Source organism: Solanum verrucosum, unplaced genomic scaffold (assembly GCF_900185275.1).
Source record: "Solanum verrucosum unplaced genomic scaffold, falcon-dt-bn FXZP01000240.1, whole genome shotgun sequence".
NCBI classification, from domain to species: Eukaryota; Viridiplantae; Streptophyta; class Magnoliopsida; order Solanales; family Solanaceae; genus Solanum; species Solanum verrucosum.
Genome location: NW_026020448.1, coordinates 289,275 through 314,224, shown reverse-complemented (window position 1 = coordinate 314,224; position 24,950 = coordinate 289,275). Strand labels below are relative to the sequence as shown.

Here is a 24,950-nt window from a genome sequence, read left to right as displayed (position 1 = left end):
CATTGACCATGTTATCACTTACAGTTTGATTTCAGTCTCAACATGTTATAAACTTGGTCATTGCATTCAGTTATTTCATGTACAGTATTCTTAGTTTAGTATCATGTTTATCTCATATCATTGCTCAGATTTATGCTTTGGTTTAGTTAAGATTATTGTTCAGCTTTACTCTATCCTGCATGCTCAATACCTTTCAAGTACTGACGCATACTCTGCGCTACATCTTCTCGTGATGTAGGTTCAGGTCCTCAACTTCTAGATCACGCATAGATCGGTTCCCAATCTTTAGTTCAACAACATCAATGGCGAGTCCTCATTCTTTGAGGATGTGTGACATGATTATCTTTCTTTGCTTTTAGCTTTAGTTTTAGGTTTGCTAGATCTAGCGGGGCATGTCCCAACATTTCTAGTCAGTAGAGGCTTTATTTCAGACATAGTTAGTTTCAACATTAGTATTTTAGTTTGACTTTTCAGTTGTTGTTAAAATTTTAGTCTTCATTTATTTAGACAATATATGGGTATTCCCCATCATTTCAGTTTATCTTATGATTTAGCTTCCGCACAATACTTTCTTAATTTAGTTTATCTTTAAGTATGCTTATGATTTTCTAGTAGGGTTAGCTTGGGGTCACTCGTGATCCTAGGTCCTGTGTTCTCGTCATGGGGGTAGCTTCGGGGTGTGACACCATAAGTGGCTAACCTACTTGATCATAAATAACTGGAGATTGATGCTGCCCTGGGGTCTGTGCCCCCATTCTCATATGAGAACCATGTGATGTGCATGCTGTGCCATCATGAGAGAAGATCTCTAACACACCCCACATGCTCAACATAATATCTTGAAAAAATGGAATTATAAACTCAGAAGGAGCCTGGTCCTCATCAACCTCAACATATGGCTGAGGGGAGACCTCTCTAGCATGACCTCTAGTTAGTGGCACTCCATGGGCAAACCCTCTAATTGGTGCTACTCCATGAGCATGAACTCTAGCTCGGGACCTAACCCTACCCTAGCTGGGGTCGCACTACTGCCTTGGGGACTACCTCCACCTACAACTAAAAATAAAAGCTCTGGTCCTCGCCACCTGCCAATAGAATACACAGTAACTCAGTACTAGCAAAGTTAACTACACACGATAAGAAATAATGAATGAAAGAAAGTTACCTAACATCCTTTGTAGCCTCTCGAAGATAAGTACAAATGTACACATACCGATCCTCATTACTCTAATAAGACTTGACTTGTACACACGTGAGACTTATGAGCTTGACTATGATACCATTTGTCACAACTTAAAAATGGACGTGATGACACTCATCTAATACCACCAAGACAAGTTAGCCTAAAACCTAACAATAAGATATAAATGTAGAAATAAACTAATAATAACATAAATATGGAAAAACTTAATCTTTCTAAAATACCTCAAAAATTTGGTTGTCACGTGTACAAGCCACTAGTGTAATAATACATATTTTGAAAGATAAATACAAGTCTCAATGTCTTTGTCTCTCAAATAGAATAAAACCTTAGGAACAAGAGGGTCCTCCGGGATGACAAGTAGTGACCTATCATGTGTCTACAAAAAATCCTTAGTTGTAAATGGAAGAAGAGCAATCACACAGATCCAAGATCAGAACCTGCACAAGTGTAAAAGCAAGGAGTAGTGAGTACCAAACAATATCGTACTCAAAAAGCAACTTACTAAAATAGGGCAACACTAGATAGAAAATGAGAACTCATTTCATCCCAATTGAACAACATCACTACAACCATCATAGAAATCATCCCAACCTAACTATTCACAATAAGCGATTCACAAGGTTTCATAGTCATATCCAATAGTTACATTTCATCAAATCACAAGGATGACATTCATCACTCACAATAGTCAAGTTCATCTATCACAACTATCAAGGACATCAATCAAGAGTATCAAGATCATCAATCACAATAATCAAATTCACCAACCATAAGTATCAAGATTATCATGCACAAATAGCAATCGGGACTTATGTGGAACACCCATAGTCCATGAACTCACCAATAATGACCTTGGTATCAATAACACTCACTAGAAATGACCTTAGAACCAATAAAACTCACTGGCAATGAACTTAGCATCAATAACACTCATTGGGAATGGCCTCGACATAAAAAACACTCGCCAGCAATGACCTTGTCATCAATAACACACAAACCCGATATGCTACCTGACTAAACTCAAAGTTCTGGACTCAATGGAACCATTAAAACATGAATTCAAGGTTTCCTTGACTCAAAACTCGTGAGAGTCCCAATGAACAATTATAATATGTAAAAATGCTATATCAAGCTCAGGACCCTGAGAATTCGACCAAGACCTCTCCTCGTCTTAAAATAATCCCCCAAATCAAATGGTATTGTTGAAAATTTGATCCGAACATCCGAACCATGAATGTCTACCAAAACCTAAGGGCCATAATTTTAATAATTCTAACATAGGACCTTAAATCCTCAAAAAGACTGTGAATCTAAAACCGACAACTCAATTAGACCAATTTCATATTCAAGGACTGATGGAATCGACAAAACTCCCTTCCCAGACTTAGAACTCCAAAAGACATCAAAAATAACTTTTTAAAATTTTAGCTTTTCAAAACTTTAATAGACTTCATAATTCATAACTTTTTAATCAAAACTTGACACCAATTTCAAAATCCAATCAACAATGACTTTGGGTCATTATCAGGAGTTTTAAAATGGTAATTTTATAGGAAATTCCTAAAATGACCAACCAGGTCATTCATTGAGCCAAATCTAACACGAATTCAACCTGACAATTAGCTGCCAGAGACTCGTAACAAAGATGCAAAGACAATATTTCACATCCAACAGACATTGGATGATGAATTTTTTCCCCAAATTGTAACATAAACAACCTTTATAAAAGCATGGGAAACTCTGAAGAAAAAATATTTGGGTGACAAAGAGGTAGTTATTGTGAAATTACAAACACTTCATCATGAATTTGAAAATTTGGCCATGAAATATAAAGATTCAGGAATATGTGTCTAGGGTATATGAAGTTGTAAATCACATTAAAACTCATGATGAAAATGTTAATTATGAAATTGTTGTGAGTTAGTGTAACATCCAAAAAATTGGAGAGTCACAAGAAAAGGGAAAATTCTTATATTTCACAGAGGTAGTGACTACGAGTCTTTCCTACAGACCGTAGAAGTTCAATAAGACATAGGAAAGGAGTCGTAGACTTGGAGATGAGTTTTTAAAATTTCAAATTTCAGAAATTTGACCTTCGACTTGACAGGATGAACCATAGGAACTTGGACGAGTTGTAAATGGATCTCATGTAAAGGATTCAGAGATTTGGTTTAAGACCTCAGTCCTACGAAAGTGTTTGACGGGTCATAAGATTGTCTCGTAGAATTGATCTGGACTTAGTGAAATTTTGGAATTGAGCTTCTATTTTACGGATGGGGTCTCCAAACCGTGGAAATTTAGAAAAAACCGTAGAAAGGTCTCATGGAAAGTAAGGTGAATTTGGGTTTCTGAAGTTGGTTTTACGGTTGACCAGTATGACCCATAGGTTCAACCCGTAGGAGTGTCTGACTGTTATTTCTTAAGGGTATTTGGGTATTTGCCTATGCCATTAATACCTATACTATGTCGTTTTACTATAACTACCCTTCTATTCCTAAATCTACCCAAACCATCTCATTCTCTCAAATTCCCAAATCCTATCCAATTTCATCTTCTCTAATTCTCTCTCAAGTCCAAGAAGATGACTAGGTTTTAAGCTTAAAGTCTCTTATTCCTTCATTGATTTTGGGCTTTTATAATCAAGGTATGTAGGGTTCATCAATGGGTTCTATTCACCCATTGAGTCCCAATGATTTCTCAATTCTCGAAGTTCAATTTTATAAATTTGATTATGTTTTCATTTAATTCTTCAGGGGTTCTAATTGTGTTGATTCAATTATTTAATTTTGATATTATCATGATTAGTTTGACTCAATTACATTCTTTTCAATTGATTTCACATGAACCCATGCAATTTTTCATGATTTTGACTATAAACTCTTAGAGACATGAATTTATGAAGAAGCTACGAATCTAATGATGTTTTCATGAAAGTTATGTATGATTTATGTAGATGAATGTTTTATGATCTAGGTTACTTCAAGATATATTTCAATGAAATTGTGAAAGGTTTTATCATGTATTAAGAAATTATGATTTGTTGAAAGGTTTTTTCACACATGCATGATTCATGATTTAAGGAGCTACTCTATGATGATTTAAGCTTGGATTAGTAACCTAATTATGCTTTACATAATTAAAGATGATATGTTTTATGAATATTACTATTCCGTTGGGATTTTCTTAGCACCGAGAGGACATTGAGATGGTGCCTCTCCCGTTAGTAGAAGTTGGATCTCTAGTAGCAATCTCCTCATCCCTAACTATGTGCCCCCGTATGATTTATTTAAGAAATACATAGCTAGTGGATCCACCTAAGCTAGAAGTTTAAGGTCTTTGCCTTGACAAATAAGGACATCATTTTTAGTGTGGGAGCAAGACACTGGATTCCATGTTATAGATCACGTGGTCTATATCGATTAATATTAAATAGCCCACAAAATGAACGAAGTAGTTACTTAATGATTTTATGAAGCTTTCAATATGATTTTAAGATGCATTAACCATGTTCATGAGTTATGATTCTTCTTTAAAGGTTTTATTATGATTAAGCTTGGTCATGCATGTTATATTTTCATTTATGTCCTCTTACAATCATGTTTCATGTTTTATGCATATCCCTCATATTTAGTACATTCCATGTAATAATGCATACTTGCACCTACATTGTCTAAAAATATAGGGTGTGATGCTTCCTCTCCTCTTGCGCGTGGCTAAGTGCATGATCATTTAAAGTTCGAATTCTTGGTGAGTCCTCATGTTTCGAGGACCATGTCACCTTTACCTTGATTTCTTATGTTTTAAGTTTTCAAAGATTGTACGTAGTGTATAGGTTACGTCCCGACCACTTATTGATGTATTACAATGTCTTGTCAAGGCTACATTTAGACTTCTGCTTTTTTATGTCATTCTCTTTTACTTATATGAGATTTTATTAGTTTTTTCTATTATATTATGTATATACATGTCAAGTGGCTTGTGTAGGGCCTCTCAGGGTCTTATATGTCACGTCTAGGGCATACTTTAGGACGTGACAAACTTGGTATTCAATGCACATGGTTTAAGAAAATGTCAGGACTCGAGAGCACCCCCTAGTCGTAACACGGCGTACTCGACCCCGAAAGGGTCTTATACAAGCATCACAACTCATTCATTGCATAAGATACTTGAAAATAGAGGAGAATTAAAAACCTTCCATTACAAACAAAGACATTTTATTAAAAATCAAGCGGAAGACTTTCTAGACTTTGTACACTATGTCTCAAACCATCTAATACTTTGAATACAACATTGGGACTTAGCCCAAACAAATCTTCAACATAAACTAAAGACATAAAAGGAACATGATGGGTTTTGTCCTCGAAACGATGAGGACTCACCAACTTTTCATCTTCAAGCACCTTAGAAACCTATCCTTCAAACATAGAACACCAACATCTCCAAAACCTACACTTTGGTAGAAAGGAAAAAGAATGGGGTTAGCACATTAGATGTACTAGGTATAATGACCATGCAAAAACATGCTTAAAAAGGGACATTTGATTGAAAGCCATGGTTTTATGCCATTTTTGTAAACTTTCATGAACATTGATACAAGAGGCATAATATAAGTCACAACCAACATACATGGTCATATAATTCACATTTAGTCAAAATTACATATATAACCCTTTACCTTCACCTTTAGCCTTCACCTCAAGTAACCCTCAAGCTATACATTGTGTAATGTATGGATAGCGTCCCATACCACCACCCACACTAAGGTACAACCTTAAGGTCACCAAAAGTGAACTTACCATTCATCCTTCTCACCTTTACACAATAGAGAATATAAGACACATAAACATCACATGAATCACATCATCACATTAAGACCATCATCTAAGACAACTCTAAGTCATACTTGTGCAATGTACAAGTAGCATCCCATACTACTACTCACACTAAGTACTCCTTTGAAGTCACCATAGACAAGGCACATTCATATACAATAGACATGATAAGGAAGTAAATCATAATACAATCCAGGTATAGCATGTATCATTACCTATAAGCATATAAGAGTCAACATTATTCATTACCTTCATTAGGACACATTCATGCATTTAGAGGACTTTCACACATTAGTCATTAAGACTTAGGGAACTCACTATAACACCTTCAAAGCCTACTTGTGCCATGTGTAGATAGCATTCCATACTACTACCTACACGTTGTAGAACCAATCAAGTAACTAGAGTGCACATCCCACCTGATGGGAATAGTCATTAACCGATATAGACCATGCAAGCTATACATGGAATCCGGTGTCATAAACCCTACACCGTGGAAGGTGTTCTAATTGCCAAGGGTAGAACTAAAACACATCCAATGTTGGCACATAGTTAATGGGATATCCAAAGATGTTCTTTGGAATCTAGGCTCTTTATTGGGAAGAGCCACCATCTTAACCATATCCACTCGGTGCTTAGCCTTAGTTCCCATAGAGTAGTTTCATTAACATTAGTGTACTAGAGAGGGCCACCAACATTGGGCCAATTGATCTTAAATACTTTTACCAAGAAGGGCCACCACAAATAGGTCTATCGTTCAAGGTACATTAAGGATAGCTCATTGATCTTCCTAGAGACAGCCACCATCATTAGGTCTATCGTCTCTAGGTTCATCATTTCACACAAGAAAGAGGCCACCACCATTAGGTCTACCGCTTCAAGGTTTCACATTCACATAGGGTTCTAGACTCACTATGAAGGGCCACTAACTTTAGGTCTACCGATTCAAGTCGTAGTCTAAAACACCTCATTATTCATTTATAGAAAGGCTACCAATATTAGGTCTACCAATCAAGACATTCATTCATTTATTAATGAAGAGGCTACCAACATTAGGTCTACCAATTCAAGACATTAAGACATCAAGTCAAGATACATTCATTACTCAAGAGAAGGATGCCTAAGCCTACCAAGTCAAGAGATCACATTCAATCATAACTTTCATTTATCAAGAAGAGGGCACCTAAGTCTACCAAGTCAAGATAAGACATTACAACATAGAAACCCTTCCCATTCTACTATCAACATTCATAAGTGTTTAGTGAGAATACACTTTCAATCACAACACATTCACATTCCATATAAGATCATTATTCTACCATTGGAACCACAAGTACAACCTTCACATCACAATCATATACACAACATCATGACAATACTTCAATTCCTCATATAATGCCTTCAAGGCGATGATCATAATGTACACATAAGTAACTACCTCCACCTTTCAGGTGGATCAATATACAAAGTAACTAGTCACCTTCACCTTTCAAGTGGATCAACAATTCAAGAACAATTCTACTTTACATGAGAATTAGGTCACAACTTACCCTTTCCAAAGCCTTGAATTACAATTCCTCAATCCTCCAACAATTCACCATAGATAGGCATAAATAACAATAGAATTCAATAATATAATTCAATCTAAGCATAATTCCATCAACATTCATTCATAATCATTAAACCCACTTCATAAGCCAAATTTAGGAATTTAGAGAAATCATGGGTTCATAGAGTTTTTCATCTTAAAACATCAATTAAATATCAATGTAATCATACTTTATCATTTGAAATCTTTTGATGCAAGAACCCATGAGTTTGAGTGAAATCTAGGTTTTTTTTGTGGAACTTTACAACCTTGAAAACATCTTTGAAATTGACTCTAGGGTGAAAATTAACCCTAGATGAAGGATCACCATACCTTTACTAAGATTCCCCAAGAAATTTGATGAAGAAACGCCTTGGATCCAAAACCCTAGCTCCCTCTTCTTCTTCTTCTTCTTCTTCTTCTTCTTCATCTTCTTCTTCTTATTCTTTGGGAACTTCTAGAGAGAGAAATATTTTAGAGGAGGTGGGTTTCTTTTTTATTCTATTTGGAGCGACTTAAGTGAAAGGATTTAGGTCTAAAAAGGGTCTTATAGTTGCTAGGAAAGGAGTAGAATAATAAGGACTTAACTTTGGAAAAAGACCAAGGACCCTGAAAGTTGTAACTTAAAAGTTTGCACCAAACCCATCTAAGCTCACCCTTTGCACCTCTTGGCTTGCCAAGGGCACTAGGCCACTCGCCTAATGGCCCTTGACTCGCCCATTTTCCAGCCTAACAGTGCTTCACTATTTCAGGCGTAACTTTTTACTCCAAGGTCGGAATTGGGCAAACTCGGTGGCGTTGGAAAGAGGACTCAGAGACCTTTAAAGTTACAATTTAAAATTTCACATCCTTCACGACTTACCTCGCCCATTTAACCCTCTTGGCTCGCCATGGTCACTAGGCAATTAGCCAGGTGCACCATTGGCTCGCCCAATTTTCCAGTGAACTCCCAAATTGGGCAGTCCACTAGGCGATCAAGAGGGGTCAACATCTTGTCCAACATCTTGGACAAATGGGGGAGCCACTAGGAGATCACAAGGGCACAAGGGCGATTAAACAACCCCATCGCCAAACAACCCTTCAAGGAACAAGGCTTCCTTTGCCCTATCTTGCTAGTCTAGGCCCCTTTCTTGCACCCTAGGCGTCTACCTTGCTCCCTCTAGGTTCTAAAATAACATAGGCAACAACCTAAGGTCACACTAACCCAAACGTTAAGGCTCTAGTTCAACCTATCATTTTCCGAGTCGTTACATTATCCCAACACTTAGGAACATTCGTCCTCAAATGACACTTTAAACATATTAAGGGAAAATGACTCGAAACTAGTAGCCCAAAAATCATGACACATCAATATATATGCATAATCATAGGAGGAAACATCAACTCTACATCAATAAGTTCAATGCATATACAAGAAAGTAGGAACTACATCTACAAACTCATTATGCTTCAAAGCAACCACATTTCTCATTTCGTTGGAGGAACTTCCTTCTCCATCTCACATCATGCTCATTTGAGCAATTTTCTCATAAAAGCACATTATGCATCTTTTCAATAAAGCACATTTAGGCATGTTCAACATTTAACCTCATGAAGCATATAAGCAACTCAAACTAATTGCATATCAACATGAGGAACAATAAATCATGAAAACTCATTTTCTCAACTAAACAAGAATCCAACTAGGACATGCATAAAATAAGGAGAACATGAAAACACAATGTCACCCATGACTCCAAAAACATGAAACAAGCCAAAAAGGAACTCTTCGTCTTAGGCTTGAATGGGCACATAAAGGAAGAGGTAAGGATTTCGGGACTCTCAACAACCTTACTACTCCTCATACTATGCCCCACTTAGGAGTAAAACCAACTAAGGTCAACATGAACACCACAAGGGGACCTTAATCAAGACATCCACAACTTACAAGAAACGATCAACATACTTGTACTTTTAAACTAGGAAGGTCCTCATTAAGCAACTCTTGCTCACAATCGACCTTACCACATCACTGAAGGTCTCATATGAGTCTACCACACTGGTTCTAAACTCCTCAAACTCACTACACCTCTTAAGGTGAGAACATGAATCAAGCATAACTCATGAACATCAAGGACACTCGAAGACCTTACCATCTAGGCACATTATCCCCCACTTGGGAATAAGCCTATACTAACTCTTCTAATCTTCATTTCTTTCAATTCTTTCAACATACCTCAAAACTCATCATAACCTTCTACCAACATCACACATAACCATAAAACAACCCATTCACACTAAAGTCAACATCACAATCTTCCATCTCATATCTATCAAGTCACATAACCATAGTTGGCATCACAACCAACCTTTCTCCCTCACACTTTCTAACACACTCCTTTCAAGTGGTCAGAAACTAAAGACCATCGGATAAGGACCAAGAGAAACACATTATAGAGGTAAACTCTATGGCACAACTTGAAGAATGAAGAAGTGAAACTTTCTTAACACCCAATAGCCTCCTATTCATAATGTGGCGCGCTTCACATTATGAACAAGACTCTACTAGATGTGGTTTGAGACACCCTAAGACCATCCCAAAATCTTGTGCTCTGATACCATGTTTATCACGACCCGAGATCACCCCCTAGTCGTAACATGGCATACTAGACCCCGAAGGGGTCTTATACAAGCTTCATAGCTCATTCATTGCATAAGATACTTGAAAATAGAGAAGAATTAAAAACTTCCTTTACAATCGAAGACATTTTATTAAAAATCAAGTGGAAGACTTTCTAGACTTTGTAACCTATGTATCAAACCAACTAATACTTTGAATACACATTGGGACTTAGCCCATACAAAGCTTTAACATAAACTAAAGACATAAGAAAGAACATGATGGGTTTTGTCCTCGAAACTATGAGGACTCATCAAGTCTTCATCTTCAAACACCTTAGAAACCTATCCTTCAAGCATAGAACACCAACATCTCCAAAGCCTACACTTTGGTAAAAAGGAAAAAGAATGGGGTTAGCACATTAGATGTACTAAGTATGATGACCATGCAAAAACATGCTTAAAAATGGACATTTGATTGAAAGCCATGCTTTTATGCCATTTTTGTAAAACTTCATGAACATTGATACAAGAGGCATAATATAAGTCACAACTAACATACAATGTCACATAATTCACATTTAGTCAATATCACATCTATAACCCTTTACCTTCACCTTGAGCCTTCACCTCAAGCAACCCTCAAGCTATACATTATGTAATGTATGGATAGCGTCCCATACCACCACCCACACTAGGATACCACCTTAAGGTCACCAAAAGTTAACTTACCATTCATCCTTCTCACCTTTACACAATAGAGCATATAGGACACATAAATATCATATGAATCACATCATCACATTAAGACCATCATCTAAGACAACTCTAAGTCAGACTTGTGCAATGTACAAGTAGCATCCCATACTATTACTCACACTAAGTATTTCTTTGAAGTCACCATAGACAAGGCACATTCATATACAATAGACACTATAAGGAAGTAATTCATAATACAATCTAAGTATAGCATGCATCATTACCTTTAAGCATATAAGAGTCAACATTCTTCATTAACTTCATTAGGATACATTCACGCAGTTAGAGGACTTTCACACATTAGTCATTCAGACTTAGGGAACTCACTATAGCACCTTCAAAGCCTACTCGTGCCATGTGTAGATAGCATCCCATACTACTACCTACACGTTGTAGAACCTATCAAGTAACTAGAGTGCACATCCCACTTGATAGGAATAGGCATTAAACGACATTGACCATGTAAGCTATACATGGAATCCAGTGTCATAAACCCTACACCGTGGAAGGTGTTCTACTTGGCAAGGGTAGAACTAAAACACATCCTATGTTGGCACATAGTTTATGGGATATCCAAAGTTGTTCATTGGAATCTAGCCTCTTCATTGGGAAGAGCCACCATCTTAACCGTATCCACTCGGTGCTTAGACTTAGTTCCCATAGAGTAGTTTCATTCACATTAGTGTACTAGAGAGGGCCACCAATATTAGGCCTACCGACCCTAAGTACTTTTACCAAGAAGGGCCACCACTAATAGGTCTACCGTTCACGGTACATTAGGGATAGCTCATTGATCTTCCTAGAGAGAGCCACCACCATTAGGTCTACTGTCTCTAGGTTCATCATTTCACACAAGAAAGAGGCCACCACCTTAAGTCTACCGCTTTAAGCTTTCATATTCACATAGGGTTCTAGACTCACTATGAAGGGCCACCAACTTTAGGCCTACCAATTCAAGTCATAGTCTAAAATAACTCATTAGTCATTTATAGAAAGGCTACCAAAATTAGGTGTACCAATCAAGATATTCATTCATTCATTCATTAATGAAGAGGTTACCAACATTAGGTCTACCAATTCAAAACATTAAGACATCAAGTCAAGATACATTCATTACTCAAGAGAAGGATGCCTAAGCCTACCAAGTCAAGAGATCACATTCAATCATAGCTTTCATATATCAAGAAGAGGACACCTAAGTCTGCCAAGTCAAGATAAGACATTACAACATAGAAACCCTTCCCATTCTACTATCAACATTCATAAGTGTTTAGTGAGAATACACTTTCAATCACAACACATTCACATTCCATATAAGATCATCATTCCACCATTGAAACCACAAGTATAACCTTCACATCATAATCATATACACAATATCATGACAATACTTCAATTTCTCATATAATGCCTTCAAGGCCATGATCACAATATACACATAAGTAACCACCTCCACCTTTCAAGTGGATCAATGTAGAAAGTAAATAGACACCTCCACCTTTCAAGTGGATCAAAAATTCAAGAGCAATTCTACTTTACATGAGAATTAAGTCACAACTTACCCTTTCCAAAGCCATGAGTTACAATTCCTCAATCCTCCAACAATTCACCATAGATATGCATAAATAAAAATATAATTCAATAATATAAGTCAATCTAAGCATAATTCCATCAACATTCATTCATAATCATAAAACCCACTTCATAAGCCAAATTTAAGAATTTAGAGAAATCATTGGTTCATACAGTTTTTCATCTTAAAACATCAATTAAACATCAATGTAATCATACTTTATCATTTGAAATCCTTTGATGCAAGAACCCATGAGTTTGAGTGAAATCCAGGTTTTTTTGGTGGAACTTGAAAACCTTGAAAACATCTTTGAAATTGACTCTAGGGTGAAAACTAACCCTAGATGAAGGATCACCATGCCTTTACTAAGATTCCCCAAGAAATTTGATGAAGAAATGCCTTGAATCCAAAGCCCTAACTCCCTCTTCTTCTTCTTCTTTGGGACCTTCTAGAGAGAGAAATATTTGAGTGGAGGTGGGTTTCTTTTTTATTCTATTTGGAGTGACTTAAGTGAAAGTATTAAGGTCTAAAAAAGGTCTTATAGTTTCTAGGAAAGGAATAGAATAATGAGGACTTAACTTTGGAAAAGGACTAAAGACCCTTAAAGTGGTAACTTAAAAGTTTGCACCAAACCCGTCTAAGCTCTCTCTTTGCACCTCTTGGCTCACCAAGGGCACTAGGCGACTCGCCTAATGGCCCTTGGCTCGCCTATTTTTCCAGCCTGACAGTGCTTCACTATTTCGGGAGTAACTTTTTAGTTCGAGGTCGGAATTAGGCAAACTTGGTGGCATTGGAAAGAGGAATCAGAGACCTTTAAAGTTCCAACTTAAAATTTCACCTACTTCATGACTTACCTCGCCCATATTCCCCTCTTGGCTCACCAAGGGCACTAGGCGACTCGCCAATTGCACCCTTGGCTCGCCCAATTTTTCCAGTGAACTCCCAAATTGGGCAATCCACTAGGCGATTAAAAGGGGTCAATGGGCGGCATGCCAAGCTGGTTAACGAGCTTGTACTTAGCTCGACCTTTGGTCTAGCATATTGGCCAAATGGAGCAGCCACTAGGCGATCAGAAAGGCACAAAGGCGATCAAACAGCCTTATCGTCAAACAACCCTTCAAGGAACAAGGCTTCATTCACCCTATATTTCAAGTCTAGACCCCTTGCTTGCACCCTAGGCTTTTACCTTGCTCCATCTAGGTTCTAAAACAGCATATGCAACAACCTAAAGTCACACTAACCCACATGTTAAGGCTCTAGTTCAACCTATTATTTTCTGAGTCATTACAGAAAAGGTCCTAGGATGTCTGACATGTTCATGAGTGTGAAGCGTACCGCATTTAAGAATAGGAGACTACCAAATTTTTAGGAAACTTCATTGTTTTCATTACTCCAAAGTTGTGCCAAAGAGTCTATCTCTATAAAGATCCTTCTCCTAAATCTTGCTCGATGCTTTTCAAGAAATGGCCCCTCGAAGAGCTTACGTGAGAAGGAATATGAGTGAGATGGTGGACCCCAAAGTTTCTTAAGTTATGGTTGATCCTTTGGTTAAGCAAGTACTTATGCTGAGTTATGAGCCTCTTTCTGAGTGTTGGCTCAAGCTATGACAACCCAAGCTAATAGAGAAGTCGTTGCTCCCATGAACCCAAATGTGGGTAAGGCGACAATAAAGATAAGATACTTCACTAGGATAAATCCTTTGGACTTCCATGGTTCCAAGGTTGATGAGGATCCTCAAGAGTTCATTGATGAGGTATATAAAGTAGTGTGAATTATGGGATTGTCTATGGTGGAGAATGCAAAAATATTTGCTCATCAACTCAAGGGTGTTGCTCAAGTCTGGTTCAACCAATTGAAGGAAGAGAGGGCGCTTGATGTGTGTCCTCTTGAAATGAGAGAAACAAAAGTGCTTGAGTCCATTAACCTCCGACAAGAAAATATGAGTGAAAGAGTATTCTTTGAAGTTTACTCAATTAGCTTAGTATGCTCCAACTATGGTTGCCGACTCTAGGGCAAGGATGAGTAAGTTTGTGTCGGGTGTTTTCGATTTGGTTGTCAAAGAATGTCGCACCACTATGTTGATTAAAGAGATGGATATATCCCATTTGATAATACATTCCCAACAAATTGAAGAGAAAAACTTAAGGAAAGGGCAAGAGAGTCCAAGAGGGAAAGGACCGGTGGTGGTGACTTTTCTCATTCTAGGTCCGGTGGACATGAGCGTCCTCAATTCTAGAAAATGTTTTCTGGTCAAGGTTCTTCCAATGATTTTACCTCTAAGTTCAACAAAGATAGGGTGTTTAACTCTAAACCTTAAAGACGTAATGGTGGTGGATCTTCAATAACTACTTGCTCTAGGTGTGGCAAGAAGCATGGGGGCAAATGTTTGGCAGGTACAAATGGTTGCTTTAATTGGGGAATTTTAGTGTTAAATTCGTTCTAGAAAGTTGAAGGTTTGATGTTCTTGAATTGTGTTCTTGAAATTGGCTTTAGTTCTCGAGTCTAGATGAGATTAATGAGTTCTTGAGGAAATCGTGTCAATTCTAGAGTTGTGTTTGATTAGATTCTTGTGTACATATACTAGGTATCTGAATCTAAAGAGAAATTTAGAAAAAGAATCAAATTTAGGCGAATTGGGGTTAGAAAATGAAGAAGCAAAAAGTCGGGTGAAACTGGAAACCTAGTCCGCGTCGCGGACTTGCCTTTCCTTTTTACAGAATTCATCTCCGCGTCATGGAGAGGTCGCGGACCTCTCTGCCTCAAAAGTCATTTCACGACCAAATATTAAAATGCATATCCACATTGCGGACTTGCTTTCAGACAATGATTTCTTGATAGTTTCTCATGTTTATTATCTAAAAACACTCCTAAATATCATGTGATCTTTCCTATCACAAATTACAACCTTGGATTCATAAATCAAATTCAAGGTAGAGTTGAGAGTCAAGTCTTGAGAGTTCTTTCAAACATTTTTTGAGAATGCCCCTTTGAGTCTTTTATAAGAGTCTTCTACAATTTCTAACAACTTGTTTCAAGACTCGAACAAGTGAGCATGAGAGTGAGGAGAATGTATTCATGAGTCTACTTTATCATCACGAGATCCTTCATATCATGAACCATAACTCTTTAATTCATAATTCACATTCAAAAGAGAGTTAAAAGTAGAGTTCAAGAAAGTCTTTGAGTTCAATTGTGAATCCTTTGAGATTAACTATCAATTTGAGCTCAGTTTTGAGGAAGTAAGTATGAGAATGAGAAGAGTTGTGTACATGAGTTCCATATTGTTATGTAGACGCTTAAGTCGAGTCGTTCATGCCCATAAATCCCACATGAACTCCATAAGTTGAAGTATCTTTGAGAGGTAAGTCTTGAGTATTGAGTTCCTAACCTTTTTTAGATTATATTCCTAATCATGAGAGTATTACACGTTACCCATGAAGTCCTTGAGTTGAGTAGTTCATGCCCATAATTCCGCATGAACCTTATAAGTTGAGAAGTCTGGAGATGAGACATATCATTGAGTCCCTGAGTTAAGTAGTTCATGCCCATAATTCCACATTATCCCTATGAGTTGAGCATTCTTAAAATAAGTAGTATCATTGAAGTTCTTGAATTCTGAGTTATTAAGTTCCGAGTATTGAGTTCTATGTGTGGTTATTAAAAAACATTGAATGGAGTGGTTCACGTCCATAATTTGGCATGAACCTTATTTTGAGAAGTCTTTTAGAATTTTTTCTAAACTTGTTTTAAGACTTGAGCCCTTGAGTTGAGAAAGAGTAGAATCGAGTTCATTTTCTTTAAAATAATATATGGGAACTAAGTATTCCCAATAGTAAATGTTTTCACATTTAAAAGATAAGGAAACTGAGATTTCCCAAAGAGTTTTGAGCAGTTTGAGTAACATCTCTTTTTAGAGAGAGAGTTTGAGTAATTATCTCAAACCCTAGAAAGAGTTATGTTTTTAAACATATGAGATGAGTATATTTTGGGAGTAGTATTGAGCGCCGATATGGGGACGAGTTCAGATAACTTACCCAACGTTGGTTGAAAGGCTCATACTTTTTAGATGTTCCTTAATGCTTTTTAGCATAGACTAGTGGATCCACTTAGTTGAGGCGTTCTATATCCCGACAAGTTATAGGACAGTTCTGACAGCGTGGGCGAGACGCTGTATCATCACATAGCTCATAGTGATGGTTGTCGGTTAGAGAAACTCCCACATAGTTATAACATATTTCATTATATACAAATTGAGTTGTTATTGTGTTATTTAATACATTGAGTTGCTATCTACTGTTTTAAAAGGTTTCCTTATATTGTATCTTTTATTGTTGCTTTGTCGTTGAGCATCTTGAGTTGAACTGTGTTTCATTAAGTCGAGTACCTTATTGTTGAGTTGAGCCCCATTTCACTGAGTTAAGAACCTTATTTATGAGTTGAGTATCTTACCCTTGATTACTTCTAAGTTGAATAAGTTTGAGTAGTTTTGAGTATTCTTTGAGTTGAGTTGAACTATTTTTCTTTGAGTTGAGTTGAGTTGAGTGAGTTGAGAAGAGGTAAGTATGTTTCCTTTTTATTAAGTTCAAGCTTATGTTATGCTTTAGAATTCCCCTTACATGATCGTACACTCCATGTATGGAGTCTTTTGGCCTGCATCGTTTCATAATGCAGATACATGTATTCAGGATCATCAACAGCTACTTCGTTGATAGCGCATGCATTTCGAGTTAGCTATGGTGAGCCTCCTTTGCTTCTGGAGGGTTCCACTGGTACTTTCAGTTATATTAGTTGTTAGGATGTTGTGGGTCTTTTCTCGACTTCTATCTTTGTCAGTTAGAGACTTTATAATAGATACTAGAGTTTGAGAAGTTTGTTTCATTTATCTTGTTAAATGTTTTAAAGACTTGAGTTGCCTATTCTTGGCTAGTTGAATATTCTATTATATTCTAAGTTATTCATTTTGAGACATTTTGAGAAAATCTTTGCAATGTAATTCAGTTTTTAAGCTTTGTATGCTTAAGTCAGTCTTCCGCTTGTAGTCAGCCAGGATGAGGGTTCTCTTGGGGACCAACAATGGTTTTTGAGTGCCGGCCATGTCCAGAGTGTAGGCTCGGGTCGTGACAGGTTAACAAAAGGCTTTCATCATGTTGTTTCTACCATTGAGTAATCTAAGGGCCTTTCTATTTATAATTTTGATAAATTAATGAGTTCACTCTCAGCCTATGAAGTTTAAATTTGTAGGTCTTTAGAAAAAATGATGGAAAGTTTTTCAGATGAATGGGTTGTCTTCTTTTAAATAAAAATCAAAAGTTTCAAATTCTTGAGGATACAAAGGCAAATGTAGTTTTATGGAAGAGGATGAACACAATTTGATGATGGGCACCGACAGTTCAAGAGCAATATTCAGTGTCGCTATTGAAGAAAAATGGGCACAAAGAAGTTGATTGTTGGACTAAACAGAAGGATGAACAACAGTAGGCCGATATCACTAAGAAACAACATGAGGAGGGTAATCTGTTCATGAATCACTTTGCAGTAGATGTTGGTTTGGATGTTATATGGATCATTTATAGTGGTTGCTTCAACCATATTTTTGGGCATAAGGTTTTTATTTAATTAACTTGACGAATAAGAGAAGTCAGAAGTTTATAATGCATTGACAAATCAAGGAAAAGATGCAAGCAATCTAAAAACTTCTCGTGGCAATGTAAAACTTTTTCATGATGAGCAGTATGTTCCTTGTCTGGTTCATAACATCTTGAGTGTTGGGAAATTGACGACTTGTGGATACTCTATTTTTTTAATGAAAATTCTTGTAATATTCAAGATAAAAAATTAGGACACAAAATTATTGTCATTCATATGACCCAAAATATAATGTTTCCTCTTCAAAATTTTGATGATTAAAATTTTGCATTAGCTACCAAAGATTGTACAAAATCTAATTTATGGCATTTAAAGTATGTAACATTTGAATCTATGGCATTTAGTAATATGATTTTTGATTTGTATAGAATGAATGATCTTGAATTCTGTGAAGGATGTGTGTATGGGAAACAAAATAGAAATTCATTTTTTGTACGCTAGTCATGAAGATTTTCTATTTGTCTTGAACTGGTGCATGATGTTCTGTGCGGTCCTATGAGTGTTGAGTATTTAGGTAAAATTAAAATCTCTTTGTTATTTACAAATGACAATTTTTGAATGAGTTGGTTTAATTTTTAAAGTTCAAATCTTAAACTTTTGAGACTTTCAGGAAATTCAAGGCATTTGTAGAGAAGCAAAGAGGATCTTATTTAAAATCTCTCTATTCAGATAAAAGTGGCAAATTTACTTCCAAAGAATTTGATGATTTTTATGAATAAAATGATATTCATAGGGAGTTGACAACACCATGCACACCGAAGCAGAATAAAGTGGCCAAGCAAAAGAATCGAACAATAGTTTAAAAGACTTGAAGCGTGATGAAAGAAACAAGACTTCTTAAGAAGTTTTGGGTAGAAACAATTGCAACGACAGTGTATCGTTTCCATATCATACTGACAAAACAATCATGAATCAAACCGCATATCAAGCCTAGAGAGGCAGAAAGTCACGGGTAAGCCATCTAAATGTTTTTGTTTTTTAGAATATGCTTTGAATACTTTTCCATTTCATCGCAAGCTTGATGTGAAATCAGAAAAAAATATTTTTTGTGGGTTATAGTCCTCAACCCAAAGCCTGTAAGTTTTATAATCCAAATAGTGACAAATTTATAATAAACAGTGATGTTAGGTTCAACAAGGCAGAAAACTGGGTTGAAATAATGAAAATACTTCAAGAACAACATGTTCTTTAGTTCCTCATGATGAACCCGAGTCACCTATTGCTGAACAATCGACACGAGTAATAGTTCAAATATCTTCAGCAAAGAGAAGTCTACTAAGAAAATCAACGAGGGATATAAAACTAAATCCTGAATACATTAATAATATGTATACTTCTTTTCAGTTTTCTCTTTTTATTTCAGATCCCATATATTATGGAGAAGAAACTATAAATGAAGAGTGACAACAAGCAATGGAGGAAGAGATGAACGCCTTCAAAAAGAGTGAAACATAAGAATTGATCAACTTACCAGAGTGTAAGAATGTTATGCGCCTAAAGTAGTGTATCACACAAAGTATTATGTTGATAGATTCATTCAAAATTACAAAGCTAGACTTGTTGCAAATAATATGCACAACAACAAGAAATTGATTTTGATGAAACATTATCTCCCGTAGCACGCTTTGAAATGGTGAGAACTCTCTTAGCTCATGCTGCTCAACTCTCTTAGCAAGATTATCAATTTAATGTCAGTTTTTCTTCTGGAATGACGAATTGAAGGAAGAAGTTTATGTTGCTCAACCTGAAGATTTTGTCGTGAGTGGATAAAACAGTAAAGTGTACAAGTTGAAAAAGAGTTTATATGGACTAAGGCAATCCCCGTGAGCAAGATATAGCAAGATCAATTCTTATCTCTAGGAGAATGGATTTGAAAAGAGAAAAAATGAGCCAACTGTTTTATGTGAAGAAGCAAGGTAAATCTATTTTCTTGGTGATGCATATTTAAATAAATGACATAATTTATATGGAATTTTGTGAATATATTGTTGCTGAATTTAAATGCGGTTGTTGCAATATTTTTTTGGTCTTGATATTCAACAAATTTTAGATGACATTTTTGTTTCGTCAAGAAAATATGCAATTATTTTTTTAGGAGATTTAATATGTTGGGTTTTAAGATATCTTCTACACCTATGAATGCAAATGAGAAGCTCATATTCGATGATGGTAGGAATTTAGTCGATGCTCTATGCTTTAGAAGCAAAGTTAGTGATCTGAATTATTCGACACACACACAACCATACATATCATTTCTCATTTGTGTTGTTTTCACATTAATGTCTAACCCAATAAAGGATCACTTTAGGGAAGAAGAACAAAATTTTACAATCTGTAGCAGGAATTACTGATCTTGGAATTTGATACTCTAAAATATCAAATTTTAGATTATTTGATTTCACTGACAACGCTTACAGATGGTGTCAAATTTTAGATTATTAAATTTTACAATGCTTAAATTACTCACTAAAATTATTGATTGAGTAAGTGATCGATAACAATATAAATACCCAACAAAAGAGTTGGGGTTGAATCCGACATGGAGTTATCTAAATGTAACAATTCAATAAGAAAATTAAAAGCACAAGCTAATTCATTGTGACAATTAGGAAAAATGGGTGGATGATTCCACCAAATTTAATATGAAGGTTTAGGAATCAAATATCACATTTTAACTAAAAATGGGGATTCAAACAAGTAAGAGATGATCTAGGGGCGTGAGAGTTGATATCAACATCAAATACGGGTACAAGTGCTTGCTTAATGATGCTAAGCAAATATAATTAGGTTGAGCAATCTTCAATGGCACAAATATTCTTTCAATCTCAAAGCATCATATCACATAATCTCCTTTCAGTCTCATCTAGGTAAAATATAAATCAACCCAATACCTTACAAAAAAATCTCTCTATCGAGTAGATTTGACAATTAGAATTGAACGAAAATTTCTCTTTCGAGCAAATTACAACAATCAAACACAATTTGCAAATATTAAACTATTTACCCACTTCAATTAAACTCTTTTGAGAATCAATCAAAGATCTAAGGTAGAATTAAGTTTGCAACATTAACCCATAAATTAACCCCATGATATACAGGTCAAATCCATGTATGAACATCTAAAAAATAGGGCAAGGCACTAGACCCACTAAATTAAATCACACCCAACTCCATAATCACACCCCTAGAATTGGGGTTTTAGCCAAACATCATAGAAGGAAAAAAATTATACCAATTTTGTTTTCAGACATTAAGTAGGTTAAAATCAACAATGATGTTAAACATCCACTTGAAATTGAACCCTCAAATGTAAATTACAAGATTGTTCAAAACCCCAAAAAATAAGAGAAGAGTTATGTGATCCTCTGGTTGATGACTTTATTCAGAAAGTTTTAATAGAGTCTCATGGTTTGTGGTATTCATTTCATCTGGATGTAACTAAAATGTGTCGAGATTTGAGGCAACTTTATTGGTGACCTGGAATAAAGGAAGGACATAACTGAGTATGTTTCTAAGTGTTAGAATTGTCAGTAGGTAATGTATGAGCATAAAAGGCCTATATGATTAATTTAGAGAATGCTCATTCCTAAGTGAAAGTTGTAAATGATAGCCATGCACTTCATGGTGGGTTTTCCAAAGTCTTTTTGGAAGTATGATTCCATATGGATTGTTGATAGGTTAACTAAATCAACCCATTTCACTCTGGTTAAAGTATATTATAACTCTCAGTAGTTGGCTGAGATTTATGTCAAAGAGATAGTAAGATTGTACGGGATGCCCCTTTCTATCATTTCTAACAGAGGCACTCAGTTTACTTATGTGTTTCAGGGTAAGTTACATGAAGTGTTGGGCAATCAACTCACATTTAGTATAGCTTTCCATCCTTAGACAGACGGTCAGCTGGAGAGTATGATTCAGGTGCTCGGGGACATCTTGAGATCATGTGTGATTGACTTTGAAGGTTATTGGGATCTGTTCTTACCTTCGTATGAGTTCTCCTATAACAACAACTATCACTCTAGCATAAATATGACACCATTTGAGGCACTTTATGGGAGGATAGGTAGATCACCTATATGGTGGTTTGATGCTGGTGATGTGAAACCCCTAAGTGTTGATTTGGTAACGGAAGCTCATGAGAAGGTAAGGGTCATCCAAATCGAGCTATTGGCAGCTCAAATCAGACATAAAAAGTATATAGATCGTAAGGTAAAAGATATGACATTTCAAATTGGTGAACATGTTTTGTTGAAGGTTTCACCAATGAAAAGGGTGATGAGATTTTTCTAAAAGGGTAAGCTTAGCCCTCATTACATTGGTCCTTTTGAAATTCTTGACCGTGTGGGGCCAGTGACTTATAGGTTAGCCTTGCCACCCAACTTGTTCGGGGTCCATCTAGTCTTCCATGTGTCCATGCTAAAGAAGTTTTTAGGGGATCACTACAAGAAATTATGGAATTAGCAACAACTTTTTAGCAACAACTATATTATTGTTGGCTTATATTGATAAATCACAACAACTTGATTTAATTGTTGGTATATCATTTAATTATTAACCACAATATTTTTGTTGTTGCAAATTATGTTAGTATTGTTGCGATATTATATTGTTAATAATAATTAATATAATAAGTTTCAAATATTAAAAAATTGCAACAACGTTTTTGCAACAATGATGATATTGTTGCCCAACTTAAGTAATGGCAACATTTTAATTAATTTGTTGCTATCTTAAAAAATATTTGGCAACAATAATTTTTTTTATTGTTGCTAATATATTTAATTTGACAGTATTGTATACATTGTGGCAAAAAATAGATTTTTTTTTTAGTTTTCGGAAATAGAATCGCGGTTTTTTTTTTGTTTCCGCCAATTTTTTTTTTTGTAGAAGTTCACCAATTTTTATTTTCACAAGTTGCGCCTATTCAGTTTTGGGAAAAACAGAAACTTGGTTTTCTCGTTCAATTTTTCACTGAAGAAGAACATTGTTCTTGAAGTCCATCTCTGGTGAGTTTTCTTTACGATTTAGTTTCTTTTCACAAAGTTCAGTGAATTCTTGCTTATGATTATCTTATGATTTAGTCTCCTATGTTATTTTGTTAAATTTCAATTGATTTGTTAAAGTTCAATTTCTTTTATTTAGTCTCTTTGGTGAGATTACTGGAATGGGATTGTATAAATTATTATCATGTGTTATTCATGAATTAGATGAGAGATTGCAATTCAGATTTTTCTTCTAATAATTTGCCTTGGTAATTTCTTTATAAAATAAGGAAGATGAGGTCAGGTGGTAAAGTTGGTAAAGGAAGAGCTTCAGATACTTTCAACTGTCAAATTTTAATTGTCTTTTATTTCTGATACTTTCCATCTGATACTTTCTAGTAGAAATTATCTTGTTTTGAAGAGATAGGGAAGAAAATTGTTGTGGAATGCAAGGGATTGCCAATAGCACTTTCAACGGTAGGGAGTGCACTTCGGAATAAGGACTTGAAATATTGTGAAACGACAGCTGCATGTCTGCAGATTTCCAATATTGCATCCATCCTGGTACAGTGTCTTGGTTAAAAGTGATATTCAGGAACTTAAAGTTAGTTTGAAACAAGCAGGCAACATCTGGACCACATGCCATTCCAAGTGCACTTGCACTTACCAAACCAACTCAAACCTTCATTCGCAAATGCAGAGGAACACAATCAGTGATATAACGCCTATTAACTACGCTTGCTGAACCAAGCCCACAAAATAAACGTCCAGCTAGAAGTAAGTATATCGAGTTGAAGTCATAAGCCAGTCCATATAAGGTATTCCCGACAAGAAGGACAATGCTGCTGAACAAAGTAGGCTTCATGTAGGATTTATTTGACCATGCACTGAAATACACTTAACAGAACACCTAAACAACAGCCATAGACCGGCCAATTACAGCCCCACAAAGAGTTGATGCAGCTCCAAAACTCATAGAGTAGTCATCTGCTGTTGGGACTATTATGTTGTTAACCATAAACAAGAATGCATTTGCCAAGTTCAGCAGAAGTGACATCAAGTGATATCTCTCATTGGCAGCATGATCCTCAGAAGGAGTTGGTAGTTCTTCTGGTAATAGATGCATGTTTCTCCAAATAGTGAAGGGAATCAGTTGAATTTGTTAGTCTATCCATTGCTTGATTAATAGAACCAATGATCGGGTCCTAAAAAGGTAGACCCGGGTGATCATATATTGAAGTAAAGTTCACCTTGTTGTCTTGGAGATCCAAAAGATTGCGAGATATGGTTCCAACTACAGCTGAAACGCCCACATGTTGAAATAATTGTCTCATCTGGGAATAAGGATAATTTGCTCGAGTCTTAACATAGTAATTGGTGAATATATAACCACATCTCTTGTAAAACTTTTTCAGTATCTTGAGCACACCAATGACATTCGTTTTAACAAAAAAGAGAAGTTGTAGCAGCTCTCAAGTTCAGATAATTTTGAACCATCTTGTTGCTGTACTAGGACATCATGCTCTTGTTCAAGAATAAATAACATGCTTGCTAGTTCCCTTGTTTCTACAACAGGAATAAGACAATTTTTTCAATCTGTTTATCTAGAATCCTCGAGAAGTCCTTGAGAACATACTCACGACTTTTTTCAGAAACTTCAATCTGGTGGATAGTTCTTTACTTTCTTCTTCATCAACTTATAGTTAATGTAATATCCTTTCCATTCTTGAAATTGAGTTTATTTCAACCTTTTTCCAAAGGCAGACAT

General features: G+C 36.0%; 1 pseudogene; it reads right to left on the bottom strand.

The window, feature by feature from the left end:
- Positions 1–967: 967 nt before the first annotated feature.
- Positions 968–24,950, bottom strand: LOC125808572 (SPX domain-containing membrane protein At4g22990-like; annotated as a pseudogene).